The following is a 15165-nucleotide window of genomic DNA, read 5'->3' on the forward strand; positions in this document are numbered from 1 at the left end:
GAATCGAAAATATTGCATTAACGTGCCACACAGGGGACGAATTAAATTGCCTTAATATGGTGCTAAGTAAATAAGTAAATACATTAGAGCCGTAAGGAATGCCACGAGAGTCGTAACCAGTTGGACTTCGGAGTTCATTAATTCTCATATCATGGTCTTCCTGCCGACGAAAATGTCCCGGGGCCAGGATAATACATTGCAATTCCCAACAATCCGAAGATGTTTGAATTTAATAGCAACATAGATCATGAGCGGCGAACTTCACGTAACAAAGTGTAAGTTCAGCGGGAGAAACGTCGGATATGAGTTGGAATGGATGTTCTTCAGACCGCAAGGATCTCCGGGGACGGACTCCGAGCCTAAAATTCCTCCTCTTGGCGCTTAGCGCTCTTGTTCCCGGCAAAACTTGCTTATAAACTTCCTATTTCTTATTGGCCGGGATCATAATTATGCCGCCGCACGAAATTGGCCCTATAAATTTCATAAATGCGAAACCCAAATTTTCTAGTCCACCGAGATGGCCAGGAGTTTGCTATTGGAATTCTTTCCGTTGGACAAATCTCGGCTGGTTTACCAGACCTATACATCAACAATTTCTGTCTCTGTTAGTGTTAACGATAGCACAACTTTTTTTCGATAGTTTTTTTCTTGGATTCATTTTATCTATTATTCACAACAGCATATATCCATTTATATTTGCAAAATATTGTTCTAGAATAGGTTAATAAACTGAACTTATTTATAATATGTATACTGACCTTTTTAATATATTAATAGGTTTATATTGGATTTTATTATGAAAATTGTTGTACTGTGTCAACGATTTGGCTTAAATCAAACTTTAAAGGAAATATATTCAAGAAAATATTAAAATAGTGTGGATATATTCCGTTATCTTTGTGGAATTTTTCTCAAGGAGGTCTCCTTTTACCAATTATAGGTTTATCTGGACTGGACCTAAAGTTTAACGTGGGCTCCGAACCGCGGTCCTCAGTATTAAACCTACCGAGTGGCCAGTGACCAATTTTAGAAATCATCCCAGAAGACATGCGGTCTTAGCCAGCCTGGTTACTAGCGTGACTGGGATCATTTTCCTTGTCGGATTTTACACTCTTGCCTAGAACAATCACAAATGTTAAGCAATCACAAACGCAAAACGCTCACTGCGCCACTGAGCCGGCATGGAATCTTTTTTATACTCCTTTTCTATACAAAAATTATTTTTGTGTATCTAGTAAATGGGACTATAGAACAAACGTTAAAAACGAATCGTTATCTTTGTTTGTTTGTTTCATGGCAAAAACTAAAATTAGAAAAAGACACATACTGGATTAGTACGGCCGCCGTTTTGGAAGTTGCTGCATCGAAATATAAATATCAACAAAGTGTAAATAATAAATCTATCAAGTACAACAGTAAAAAGGCCGATGTTATCATCTTAGAACCGCACGATGAGCATCTCAAACCTGGCGGGCGTTCTTCATGCTGCTCTACAATGGTCTATCGCAGGGTTTACCAACACCGCCAGTAATTAATTTTACAGAAACGTTTTACGCAGAGATCTATAATTTTTCTTATATTGAACAAATAATTGAATATTGAATAAATCTCTTATGAACTGTCAACTGTATCAAAATATTTATGAAAATCATACAATAAGTCCTCAAATATCTCAAAAAGAAATGCATATAGCATTAAATGAAGCACGTTACCACAAAGGGCAATGAAAGCATATAAAAGCATAGGTGAAAACCCGAACTTAACCTTTATTATTATCCACTTTTTGCACTTTTTATAACTGTTCTCATGTTTCCAGAATATTCGCAACCTACTATATTTTACTTATCTACTTACACTTATATAGAGCGAAATAAACTAATATAAACACTCCAGTTTAGGTTTTTTTAATAAACATACAACAATTGATCAAGTACGTAGAATAACATAGACGATATGTTCAGCTGTATTCTTAGATATCGCATAAGCCTTTGATAATGTTTCGCACGACCGCCTCGTTTATAAACTACAGAAAATATTACCGAAGCAACACACTGAATGATTTAAATCATACATCACAGCCAGAATGTTTGGAGTCAAACAAGTACTCTACAATATACTATAATACACTCTACAATAAAAGAGATTAAAGTAGGTAGGTATATAACGAAGTATACTAAGACCAATTATTTACCTTCTTTACATATGTAATTTACCACTACTAGAAGATATCACTATAGTAACATTTGCTAATGATGTTGCGATTCTTATTGGTTAAAATAATGTTAGATGCTTAAAATAGCGAAGAAGTTATCCGAAAATTACAACAGACCAGTGACAATACAAATAATTAGACCTAAACCTGGAAAATACAATTAACCAAAGTAAATATGTTCATGGACAGCTCACCTATAATCAGACTGCACAGATGCCAATAACAATAAGTAATACTATCATTCCGCATAGGTATTATTTAAAACTTCGCTGGAAGAAACATGTTTACAAGGAAAGGAAAAAACTGGAGTTGGAAAATGAGTTGGTTAAGTGGAAGATTGGAGGATTGGAGGAATGCAATTATTAGTATATAATAAAATACTATCATAGAAGCAAATATTAAAACCTATATAGAATTCCATATTGGGGATGCTCCATGAAAAGCAATGTAACTATAATACAAAGTTTTTCAGGAGGAAGTCCTAAGAAACATAGTAAGCCACCGTAATAATATGGATTGATTACTTACACCGAGACCTTCAGATACCCGTTGTTACTCAGGAAATCAAAATAATCACGAGAAAACAGGAGATACTCCATTTTATGTTAATATAGAGGTATTCCAACTCTTGGATAACATTAGACCAAGACATGGGCTCAAAAGCATCAAACCATTTGCTAAGTGCGTTTGAAATAAAAATCAACAATGCGAATATATAAATAATATCAGACTAGAAACTACTAAATTGGTACTCATGAGTCTTCTGAGACATATATCTGGATTTAAGTGATTATAAAGACAAATTGTAGGTTAGTTAACACGAATAGAAACAATTTAGTAAATTATTTAAAAAAAAATTAAATACACTATTGTTTTTAATAACTGATAACAATGTTTTTGAAGTATTATGTTACAATTCAATACAGCTAACTATAGACAACACTTTTAATAAAATACACTGGATCAGTTATCTGAATAAAACTTTCAAACTACAAAAATGAAGAACGTTCAAGACATATTTGTACACCCTGTAACTATTCACAGATGGGCAACTTGTTATATTAACTAATAAAAAACTAATCGCGAAAAAATCAATATTTTACCAAACCTCGTACATAATGAAAAATGTTAGACCAAGACATATTTATAATGTCTGAGTCTTCTTACAGACGGTTTTTTACGTCGCTGACCTAATAATCTAGAAATTGTATAGGCCAATAATGTAGCGACGTTATAAATTCACCATTTTTATTTATGTCAACGTATAAATCTCGCGTTCAAAAAGAAGTCGGCCGTTATGTCCGTCTCTAAAAATATTTTTATTAGCAGAAGATCGTCGCAACTGGTTTAGGTGATGGATGGGACTTTTTAAACAATTAATTCCGTTCTCGATTTTGCGTGGCCGCCTTTATGACTCGGAAAAGATTTTTGAGGAATACTGTCAACGTGTCCGAGATAAATGACTGAAATTTCCGCGTGTGCTTACATAAATAAGTGAGGGCCGGGAGACGAGCAAGTCATCGGATTGTTGCGAACAAAGTGTTTGTCGCACCAACGACATGACTCGTGTAATGATTCGTGCAAGGAGACTTATGAATTATTCAGATTTCTCTCGCTGATTTTTATGTACACCGAATCGTCAGGGTATTTTTTCGAGTTTTTAATGGTCTGTAGATATGGTCGACGAATGAATTTATTCCCTACAAGCTTTTATCATAGGTGAATCGAATTCGAAACATTTAGGTTTCCTTATGTATCCTATTTTGCTTTGAATTTAAGTTAACGTCAGCCAAACTGCAAACACGAATTACATAAATATGAAAATTATACTTTTGACACATATCAGATCAAGCAGTATACTCTTAGTATAATATTAATATGTAAATATATACTTTTTTTTTGTTTACACAATAAATAAGTAACACTACTACTAATTTCCCAAAGTTGTACTACTTACATATTGTTATGATATAGTACGCTTCTTTCATGTCTTGAAAAATCTTGGAAAACTTTTTTATATTCATTTGATTTTAATATCCATTGATTATGTAGCAATAGTTATTGTTAATTAGTCGAAAAACTTTGTTTTAGCAGCGTTGGATACTATTCAGTTTAATGTCTTATTTTAACAGCGCTTTTGTATCATGACCAATCAATCTCTTTAATCTAGGAAGTTTTGTTTAATTTAATCTACCATCAAAATGGACGCCGCAGTATTTCTCTGAGTCTGTTTGAGGAATTGGGCATCTCTTAAGTTAGGCGTTTGCATTATCAGGTTTATGTTCTTTGTCGCAACGCATATTGACATAAGTAGATTTCTAACTATTAAACTATATTTTCCAGACGCCTATGGTTCATTTTCCATAATAAATTCTTCCATTTGCCATAATGACTGTGTCATCAGCAAATGTTCCAAACACTTTTTTCCTTTTGTTATTCGAATACTCACCCCGACGAGACATATACTAAAATCGAGGCGATACAAAAAATATTAGCATGGCATCTGCCCAAGAATATCACGCAAAATTGTGAAGCGTTCTACATTTTTACACTATCGAAACAACTATGGCAGTCAGTGTTCCTGTCCTAGGCAGCCCCATCATATCTGAAAAAGCTGAATATCATAAACAATACAAGTTCCAAAACAAGTCCGGTGCAGTATGTACTGTGAAGCTGAAATATCTCCCTTAAAAATTATACTACTAATCTATGGATCTCTATGGTTCAAGAGAAATCACATCATCACAAAATATTCTTCCCTTAATATATTGCCCATGGAGAAGATACACATAAATTCAATTATCAATCAATCAAAGCTGTTTTATAGATCTGGCTTTTATCTCCAACTATCAATTATGGGACCCATTAAGTTTTAACACAAACGTATTCATGAAAAAACTCATTAAAAAATAAATAAATAAAGCCACAAAGTATTCGTATTTTGTTCAAACAGGTAGTGAAGCAAAATATATAGATTATGTATACAGATGGGGTCAAGAGAGACGATTATGTTGCGTCCACATACATACACTCGGAGGTGGAGTAGCATTTCAATCTGCCCCTGGTCAAACACATGTAAGACATCCATCAATACTGTAGAGTTGTATTTATTTTCCTCAAACGCCTTTTCAATATAACTCTTACTCTATGATCTTAATCAATCGTTAAGTGATGAGTTTGAAATCCAAACGAGAAATATACTAATAAGTTTACTACCCATCTAACTAAAACCTTTTTGATAGGAAACTACAACAAATTTCATAATACTGCAATTATATCTAAAAATTATATCAAATCAAAAAAAAATCAGAAAACTTTTTACATACACTTATTTATATTCTAGAATTTTCCGAACTAATTTTTGAAGAACAATATATCTGCAATCAATTATTCATAAAAGTTATGACTATTAAGACCTACCCATTTGTTATTATTCTATTATTCTAATAGAATTCTATTTCTATTTATTCTAAGATTCTTTCATGTTTTACGGAGAAATCTTGGATACTTTTTTAGATAGGATTTTATTTTTATTTCCGTTGGTTACATAGTGATAAGTATTGGTAATTAATCAAAGAACTTCGTGTTACAATCTTAATTTACAGTTAATTTATTACTACTTTTCCTATGTACTTGGATTAATTAACAAGTAAGACGAGTGGGAGAAAATACACTAAATGTATACACTTTATATAAGTTCGTATGGTTTTGTTTGCTACAATCTCCTGATATCATCTCCTGGAGATCTGGTTACCAAATGTTTAACACTTTTAAATATTAGTTTCATCATTCATAGTTCATTCATTAAACGAAATTTGGAGTACCTTTTGACTATTAGCACATTTGGTTAATTCAATCACCCATCAAGATGGGGTGCCGAGGTTTTTCTATGATTGTGTTTTTAACTTGAAATTGGGCATCTCTTAAGTGATATAATTAAGATGTAGTTAACTATATTTAGTTCATTTGTGAATCTTGTTGTCTTTCACTTTTGTCTTCTATTTAGACAAGAGTATTTCTATGTTTATACCTTCAATTTGGAATAGAGTATCACGTTGTGAATAAGATTTCAAAGCAGAATATTGCAGATGTTATTCTATGAACTTAGTGTAGTTAGTAGTAATTTTTGAGTGTTGATTTCGATATCAACTCTACAGATATGATATATTTAAATGTCGTTTAACACGATTTTTTAATAGGTTGTGAAATAATTTTGATGTCGCATTAACTTTCTCAGTCGATTTGTCAAGTCTTTTTGCTTATGACAACTATTTGTTCCTTCTAAAAACATCCTGAATTTTATTTGAGATGACAATATTTTCATGACTGGCTCATAAAATCGTACTTTATTTTGAAAGAAAAACATTTTTTGAAGCTTTAATGCAAATTTCTACAATTCATCTAAAAGTGTCTTTAAGTATACAGGAGACTTGGAGACTATACAGGAGAACTATAAATAACAAATTTTATATTACAGAAAAATTTTTATGATCCTATTACTTATGTCTTAGAGTTTTCAGAATTAATTATGTCAAAGTTGAAGGTAGCATTGAACAACATGCTCTCCGGTTTCGAAAATAAAATTTGTAAATACCGAAAAAAAAAACTTTATTCCTGAGATTTCGAAATAAGATATCGTCCTTTCTTAAAAATAAACGATTCGAAAGCCGAGAGGAAAATACAATTTTCCAATTTTATAGCCGATACCGTCAATAAAATTTCACGCGGTCAGCGAAGGTTTCCGTGACGATAATAAAATGAATAAGAAAGTTTTTATACCGGGATGGAACATGCCCAAAACATAAACTGAAAAGATGTTATATCAATTCTTGGCCAGCCAGGACAGATTCCTCTTTTTTATTGTAATCATTTATTTAGCTATATTTATGTTCTTTATATGTGATACATACACTGCTGCGCCAAAAATCAAAATATTAGTAATAAGTGTTACCTTTTAATATATGGAAATTTCATTAAAATTTGTCATAGAAAAGTTGACCATAGAATAGTCACACATAAAAGTCTACAGGAAACCGAGAGTGCAAAAAATTTTTATAATTTTAGAACAATTGAAGACCTTAAGTATTATGTATATAAATTATATCCCATCAGTCAACAATAATACAAAAATCCATTTTCACGACATTTCAACTAATTTACCTGTAATTTGGTTTCTAAAAACGTAATTCCTAATTGTAGATTTAGATATATATATATATATATATATATATATATATATATATATATATATATATATATATATATATATATATATAAAGCTTAAGCCTACCGACTGGCGAGTGACATCCCGTCTTACCCAGCCTGGTTACTGGCGTGACTGGGATCATTTTCCTTGTCGGATTTTACACTCTTACCCAGAACATTCACAAATTTTAAACAATCATAAACATGAATTTATGACCATGCCCCAGCAGGATTCTAATCTAAGGCTATCGCAACAGCAGGAGGACCGTCCCATCGCCTTTACCACTGCGCCACCAAGCCGGCTATTAATTGTAGATTGTTATTGCGTTAATTTTAATACAATAATAATATGTAATATCTACAAATTATATTGATAAATAAAATATACTATTTATTTTTATACAGTAATTTCCCTTTTTAGCAAAATTAATAAGTCTATTTACAAATATAAAATAACGGGAACATAGTTAAGTAAATAATATATTATGTACCTGAATTTTCCTTTCTGAACTTTTTTTTATCTTATATGATTCTCGAAAGTACATAGTTGATCTCTATCGTTTTACATTTTGACCTCTCTATTCTACTAACTATTTTCGTCCACCAAAACAAGTAACATCTAATTATTATTTTTGTTATAACAGTATCCTGTTTAGCATGGTCAACGCAATCACCATTTCCTGGTAATAAAGAACAGTAAATATATAATTTCAGGTAAAATTTCACCCTTTACTTTCCTCAAAGAATCAGAAGAAGGTGCAGAATGATGTGTTACTATGTAATCTATATAGAAACCCATGTTAAGTTTTTCCTTTCTTATATGAAATATGTCAGCTTGCTTGCTATTAAAATATATTCTATTCGTACTTACCTCTAATTGTATTTGGATATTTTAATGTGGAAATAATTTATGGTAATTCGATAGGAGGCTTTGTGAACATCATCCTGGAAAACTATGAATCCAGTTGGAACCTTCACACCCAATAATGGAACATTTTTTTAGTAAAAGACGATATATTAACGTCAATACAGTTTTCTGTATGGTTTTCCACGGCCTTAAAACATCTATCTGGAATGGTATGGGGGTCTATTACCAATATTTTGCATTTAAAATTATCGTAAAAATTGTGTTTTTTATTACCTGTTACCGTTTTTCCCGAGAAGAAATTTTTGTTGCCGGGTAATGCCATTGCCCTAGTGTGTATTTGGTAGCTCATGTAGGGTCAACCCTCCAAGCAATTATCCGCATTTGCTGCATTTGTGTTGATACATTTTTGAGCAAAGAGACAGGCCAATGCTCAACTGACTACTAAAAGCAATCTTTTAATACGTTTGTACAAATTACACCTTTCATTATCCACAACAGTGAATCATAATTTTTAGAAAAACATTGGAATCTTTTATGTAGGTTTTTAAGTTCGTATTGAACGTAGTGCTGTGTAGCATTAACTCTACTGTTACAATAATAATATAACACATGTGGACTTATTGTTCATTACTCTAAAACCTTACGTTCAACTCTTTTGAGCATCACAAGAACCTATAGGGATAAACTAGGGATAGGCTAAAAAGGAAATACTAAAAAAAATTTAAATCAAGGGGTTATTCTATTGTTGATATTTGAGAAAATCTATTTTTTCAAATTTTCAAAACCTAGCGCTCTAAGAATTTGCATTTACACTTAAAAGTACATTTTGAAATACAATAAGTTAATGTATTTCTGAATTCATTGATCTTATGTATTAATCTCAGATCCCAGACATTATTTCGAGATGAAATCCGTAAATTACCTGAAAGGTGGGAAAAAATAGCAACTATCGATAGATCCAAAAAAAAATTAACCTACTTCACAAAATAAATAAGGAGCTCACTAAAAAGTAAAAACCAAAGTGAAAAGCAACAAATTAGATTTGTTTTGTTCGTAATTTAATTTTGTGTATACTTCACAAAATTATATTATTATTTTTGTATTTTTTAGGCTCGGCACTGACTTCAAACTAACAGTTGGTAGTAGTTAAAATAATATTGTAAATAGATAAATAGGATTAAGGTAGGTATTAAGTTGAATTTTGTGTATATGGATAGGTTAAATAAGTTTTTTGTTATACTTATTTAGCTATTAAAATAATTATTATGTACACATATTATTTTACAACGTTTTTTTGTGCTAAATGTCTAAGTTTGATTATTTTTTACTTTTTAGTGATTACCTTATTTATTTTTTGAACTCGGTTCAATTTTTTTGTTAAAAATATTTTATTTTTCTCTTTTTAGTTTTAGATATTTACTCAAAATCTTACGGAGTTATTTTATTAAGTATTACAATGGGTAGCGCGAGTTAAAGTACAGCCCGTATAATGAAAAATAGGAATAAAGACACAATGATAAACAAAAATAAGGAACGTTTCAGGTCCTGGTATCCGCTACCTAGTCTAGGTGATCAATGTTCCTACCAAATTCGAACAAAACAGTTGCTCCCTGTTGGGAATCCAATCCACGACCTCCGCGTGTGGGCTCAACATTTTAACCATTACACTACAGAAACAGTTGCTTAGAATATTTCTAGGAGGTCTCATATAATATGGTTAGTGCTTGAAAAGCAAACTGACTGACTTTTACACTGAACTACTTCCGATTTTCCGTCACAACAGTTCAGCGATAAGATTATACTCATATCTGATTAATTTAGATAAAAAATATGTGAAAATATTGTACGTGCCTTTGAACTTAGAGGTTTTCCCTCTATTTGCCTCCCATCAGATCCTAACTTGGTTCCAACGGGACCACCTCGGAGGTGCGCTTTTTCGAATAAAAAAAAATTGAAAATCGGTCTATAATTAACGGAGGAATTGGCGAATATACATTAAAAAATATATACCGCCGAACATAGAACCTTCTCCCATTTTGAAGTCGGTTAATAAAATAAATTGTATCGATTTCATAGGCCTAATAGTAGAGATAAAAAACACTTAAATTAGCTCTTTAATAGAATATTAAATCTGACTGGGCAATTTACGATGTTAGCGTTTCAATTTTAAGTACTACAAACGAGCTATTTTTTCGTTCCAATTCATTCCATCTGACCATTCCTAAGTAAGGGACGACATTAGCAAAACCCGAGCTATTTCCTCGGCGTTCGTTTAATCAAGACGAGCCCGAAGCCACAACCCATCATCAATTCCTAACTTAACCTGAAGATCTCCTCCAATAAAATGTTTAACATAGTTGATCGTACTTGCCCGGAGCTTTATCCTACTAAGACGGCGAACTCGACTAGTTCCAACTCTCCAACTAGCGAGAAATGCTTTCGTGAACGCAACTCCTGGCCAGCGAACAGTTTTGAAAGTTTATGCGGTTGACCCTCCAGCTTCGGGTTTCATCTCCTCACATGTAAACTCCTTTTATCGTATAAATATCCAGGGTTCTACGGTCGACTCGTGTCTTCGTCCTCGAATTACTTTAGGATTAAATTTATTGAACATATGCGGTGTGGATGGATTCGCCAATTATCGATATTCAGGCAACGGTTTGTTGTATGTTATATAGGACTATTAAAAATACTGTTTAACAATCATCTGTTGTTATAATTGAGCGTAGATCTTTCTGTTACCATCTAATTTCAAAAAGTTAGAACTTAATTTTATTCTGATAAATTAAGCTGTAAATTTTAATTTACTCTGATTTTCTAAATTACATAACTATAAAGTATTGTTCCTAGATGTGTTTCTTCAGACCTCTAGTAATGTATCCTCCAGTAATCCTTCTGAAAATTTTTCTTCCGATTGCCTGTATTTGCATTCCTGAATTTTGATAACCTATATTTATTGTTGAAAATTCAAAGTATTAATGTATACAAATGTTACAATACAGTCTAATATAATAAATTAATTCGATAGTTTCGTTCCTATCACATTTATCTATATAAAAGAACAATTTTATGTTTAGTATTACTGAGTTATGTACTGTATAGAGATGATAATATTGGAATTTTCAAAATTCAATTTCTGGCATGAATTGCTTTTGTTAATTCAATTGAAAATATCGCTATCGAATTTCATCAAACATTTTTTGAAACCTTTGTCGATGGCGCTCCTTCATATTCCACTTGTTGCTTTTCGTATTAACGACTTAAATATCATCGTAGGTGCTTGCATATATTTTGATCAGCTATATCTATTGATGAAAATGCGAGGTGTTAATGTAAACAACTGTTAACCAACATAATTTAATAATTAAACTCGATGGTGTCGAAATGACTTTATGTAAAAGAACAGTTTTGCATTTAGTATTATTAAGTTATTCAGTGTCAATAGAGGCTAATTATGTAATTCTCAAAATTATATTTTTGACCTTCATTAATTGTGTTGTTTGAATTGAAAAATTCGGCTGTCGATACCTAACACTACACTTTTAGAAACTTATAGGAATGCTGCTTCATTATATCTCACTTGTTGGTTTCGGGTTCAATTCAATAGTGGCGATTTTGATATCACTGGCCAAAAAAAACAATCTAGAGTTCCACGAAAGTTCCATATTAATATATTGCAAGTTATTGGATGAAAATACTGCTCAAACTACCGAAAAATCGAAAAAGAAGTAAAATGGTTACCATATACATAACATTTCGGACCGTTTCCATTTCATAATTTCATACTTGCCAGCCAAAAACAAAATTTTCTTATGGCGCATTATGAATGGCGATGAAAAGTGAATCTATTGCGGCAATCCCAAGTACAAAAATATATGACTTAATCCAAAAGACACCGAAGCGGAATACTAACAGTTATAAAATATTGATCTGCATATGGTCAGACCAACAACGCGTAGTGTACTAGTGCCAGATAAAATCCGATGGAATGGTTACTTCGATTTCACAAGTTGCAATTGTTATAAGGGCTACTCTGTTACAACTCAATTACATAAATATTTCAAAATAATGTACTGAGAAGTGTTGTGGATGCACCCAGTTACTATAGAAGCAATTTCACCGAAACCTTAAAGGTTCAATTGCCGTAAAAAAAGTAGAAGAAGAAAAAACTGTGCTGCCTTGTCAACCGAATGCCGAATTTCCGCAACTCTTGCGTAACACGCAGTTAACCAGGACGCTGATTCAAAAGTAAGAAACTGCGTGATCTTGTATAGTGAGATATACTAAATGCTAAAAACACTGAAGAGTACTACTAACTTGTTACGCAAATGACCATTATATAAGTTGGTGAAAATTTAATTTTTATTTTTTTTCCTACTACATAACTTTAAAATATCATATATCACTACATAGTATAAAACAAAGTCGCCTTTTCTGTCCCTATATCCCTATGTGCGCTTAAATCTTTAAAACTACGCAACGGATTTTGATGCGGTTTTTTTTCAATAGATAGAGTGATTCAAGAGGAAGATTAATATGTATAATACATGCATAATATACTAAGGCAACATTGCTAATTTTAGAGGTTTCTAACGTGATGTCGTAAATTAACCTATTTTTTTAGGCTTATTTAGCAATTAGCAAAAACGCTGCCTAACCCTACGAGTTAGATCAAATTAATGTACTACAGTATTGTACACCATAAAAAGGTCTACAAAAAAGTCCGCGATGGTATATGTTTATCTTTTAGGGATAACCCACATTAACCATTTTTATTGTTTACTTTTTACGTGAGAAAATGGCTTATTTACGAAGCTATTTTAAGCAATACGGCATTAATCCTTATCGAATTAAGTACCTTAAATACAGTGTGCAATTAATATAGATCAATATGGTTCCTTACAGCATGTAAATTAAACAAATATTTTCGGAAATATTACAAATTTAAAATTTGCGTTTAAAAATGTGTAATGTAATAAAAATTGTATGAATTTAGATATTCCAAAGATAGCAGGAAATCTTCATAGTAAGTATAGGGGAAGAGGAATTGTTTTACTCCAAATTTAATGCGTGCAGGCCAAGGGCAGTAATGAATGAACCAAAAATACTGGATCCATTTTAATCATGTTTTCATTGAGTGACATAGGCATATATATTTTATGCCCGTGCAAAGTCGTAGCGGGCCGCTATGTTTTTATATACAACGTTCATATTTTTTCTGTAGTGTATTTAATTTAGTATCAGCATTGCACCCGTGCGAAGCCGGGGCGGGTCGCTAGTCTGTTATAAATATGGACTTAAACGCCAAACAGATATTGTTCAGCTGCATTCCTAAACATATCTCAGGCCTTTGATAAAGTATTGCATACTTTATGGTACAGGAGATAAAATTAAAGAAATTTCTCCGTCATCTCAATTATATGCAATATATATATATATATATATATATTGGATATACATAGACTTTAGAATAAGCCCCAGTATAAGACTAATTAATCAAAATAGTATTTTATGCAGGAGATCATTTAATGAAGTGATGAAGTATATATAATATAAACATAACAAATAGTTATTGCCCTCTGGGCAGATTGTGGAACTACTAAGAGTAATATAAAGAATATATCTGATAATAATTGGTTAATAAAACCTTATTATAGGTCTATGGAACGTTTTTAGTAAAATGTAACTTGATTCATTAACTTCATTGGAAGCTATAGGTCTTTTAACATAAATATTCTTAAAGATTATTTTCGTGATATTTTGCTATTTTAATTCCGAAAATAGGAAAATGGCAACTGCCAGGTCATCGAAACTGCATAGTTTTTATGATCATGAATATGAATTGGTTTGCACGTTTTCAATTACAGCAATAATATACAGAAAAGCTGTGGTTGGACCCCGAAGAACTTTCATATGCTGTACTTTTGATGCGCTGCATATAATGTTTGGTCATCCATCAAAATTACGCTTATAAGCTTGATAGTGTCGAAATATATACGGATAAATTCGCATTGAAAACAAACAATCGAAATTACTTTTTGCGTAACCGATTATAATAAGTTACGTCCACATTTCATTGAAATATTCGAATGTATTTAAATGTAAAACAACAATCAGATATGCAAAGTATTAAGTGGAAAAAGAAAGATGGACGTACGGATAAACAATGACACATATATCTAAAACTTGCATATTCAGCGTCTAGGAACGGAGCGAGACCGAGAGAGGAAAAAAACCCCGACAAGAATAATCTAACCGAGAGACAGAGACGCGCGGACCTTTAAACGAAAATACGACACCGACAAGGCAAGAACAAGAAGACAACCCTTGGCATCCGAATAAAACATTCAAAATAGATCTGAAATTAAATGGAGCATGTGATAATGTCACCATAACTCATATTTCCTGGTTTTTATGCGTATTTCACGGGCGCGGGCTCAGCGGGCCATCCACTTTTCGCCCTTCGTAGCGTTGGCCCTCGTAAAACTGATCTTTGCAACAAGGTTGAAAATTATTTCGGTGCGATTCCCATAAAATTTCGACCGTGCGGGGCGAGGGCGAGTAAGCAGGAGCCGCCGGGGGGTGGGGGTTGTAGGGGGTAGAGAAAAAAACGTTCTTAATAAAATTTGGCTTTGCATCCGAAATGGATTTGGTGCCAGAGAAGCGGCATCCTCCTGCCAGGACGGCGAACAATATTTTTGAGGTTTTGCGGTGGGGCCTATTTTTGTATCGCAATTTATTGATATGATGCGAATCTGGGATGGATAATAATATACTATGCGATTTGACGGAGTCACTTTCGATATATTTTGAGGAAATATTTGCGTATTTATTGAGAAAACGTTCCGTTTTAAACGATAAGGTGGTTATCACAATATTT

At 32.4% G+C, this 15165-nt stretch overlaps 1 protein-coding gene and 1 non-coding gene across 3 annotated transcripts in view; both read left to right on the top strand.

The window, feature by feature from the left end:
- LOC143191556 (zinc finger protein 1) overlaps positions 1 to 15165 on the top strand; it is a 749575-nt gene that overhangs the window by 412133 nt on the left and 322277 nt on the right. The window lies entirely within an intron of this gene.
- On the top strand, positions 4657 to 4760 carry LOC143192131 (U6 spliceosomal RNA). Its single transcript, XR_013004749.1, has one exon. It is a non-coding gene; the product is annotated as a U6 spliceosomal RNA (small nuclear RNA).

This window comes from Rhynchophorus ferrugineus, unplaced genomic scaffold (assembly GCF_030347505.1).
Source record: "Rhynchophorus ferrugineus isolate W39M unplaced genomic scaffold, kcgeb_rfMv2 rfM2, whole genome shotgun sequence".
Taxonomy (NCBI): domain Eukaryota; kingdom Metazoa; phylum Arthropoda; class Insecta; order Coleoptera; family Curculionidae; genus Rhynchophorus; species Rhynchophorus ferrugineus.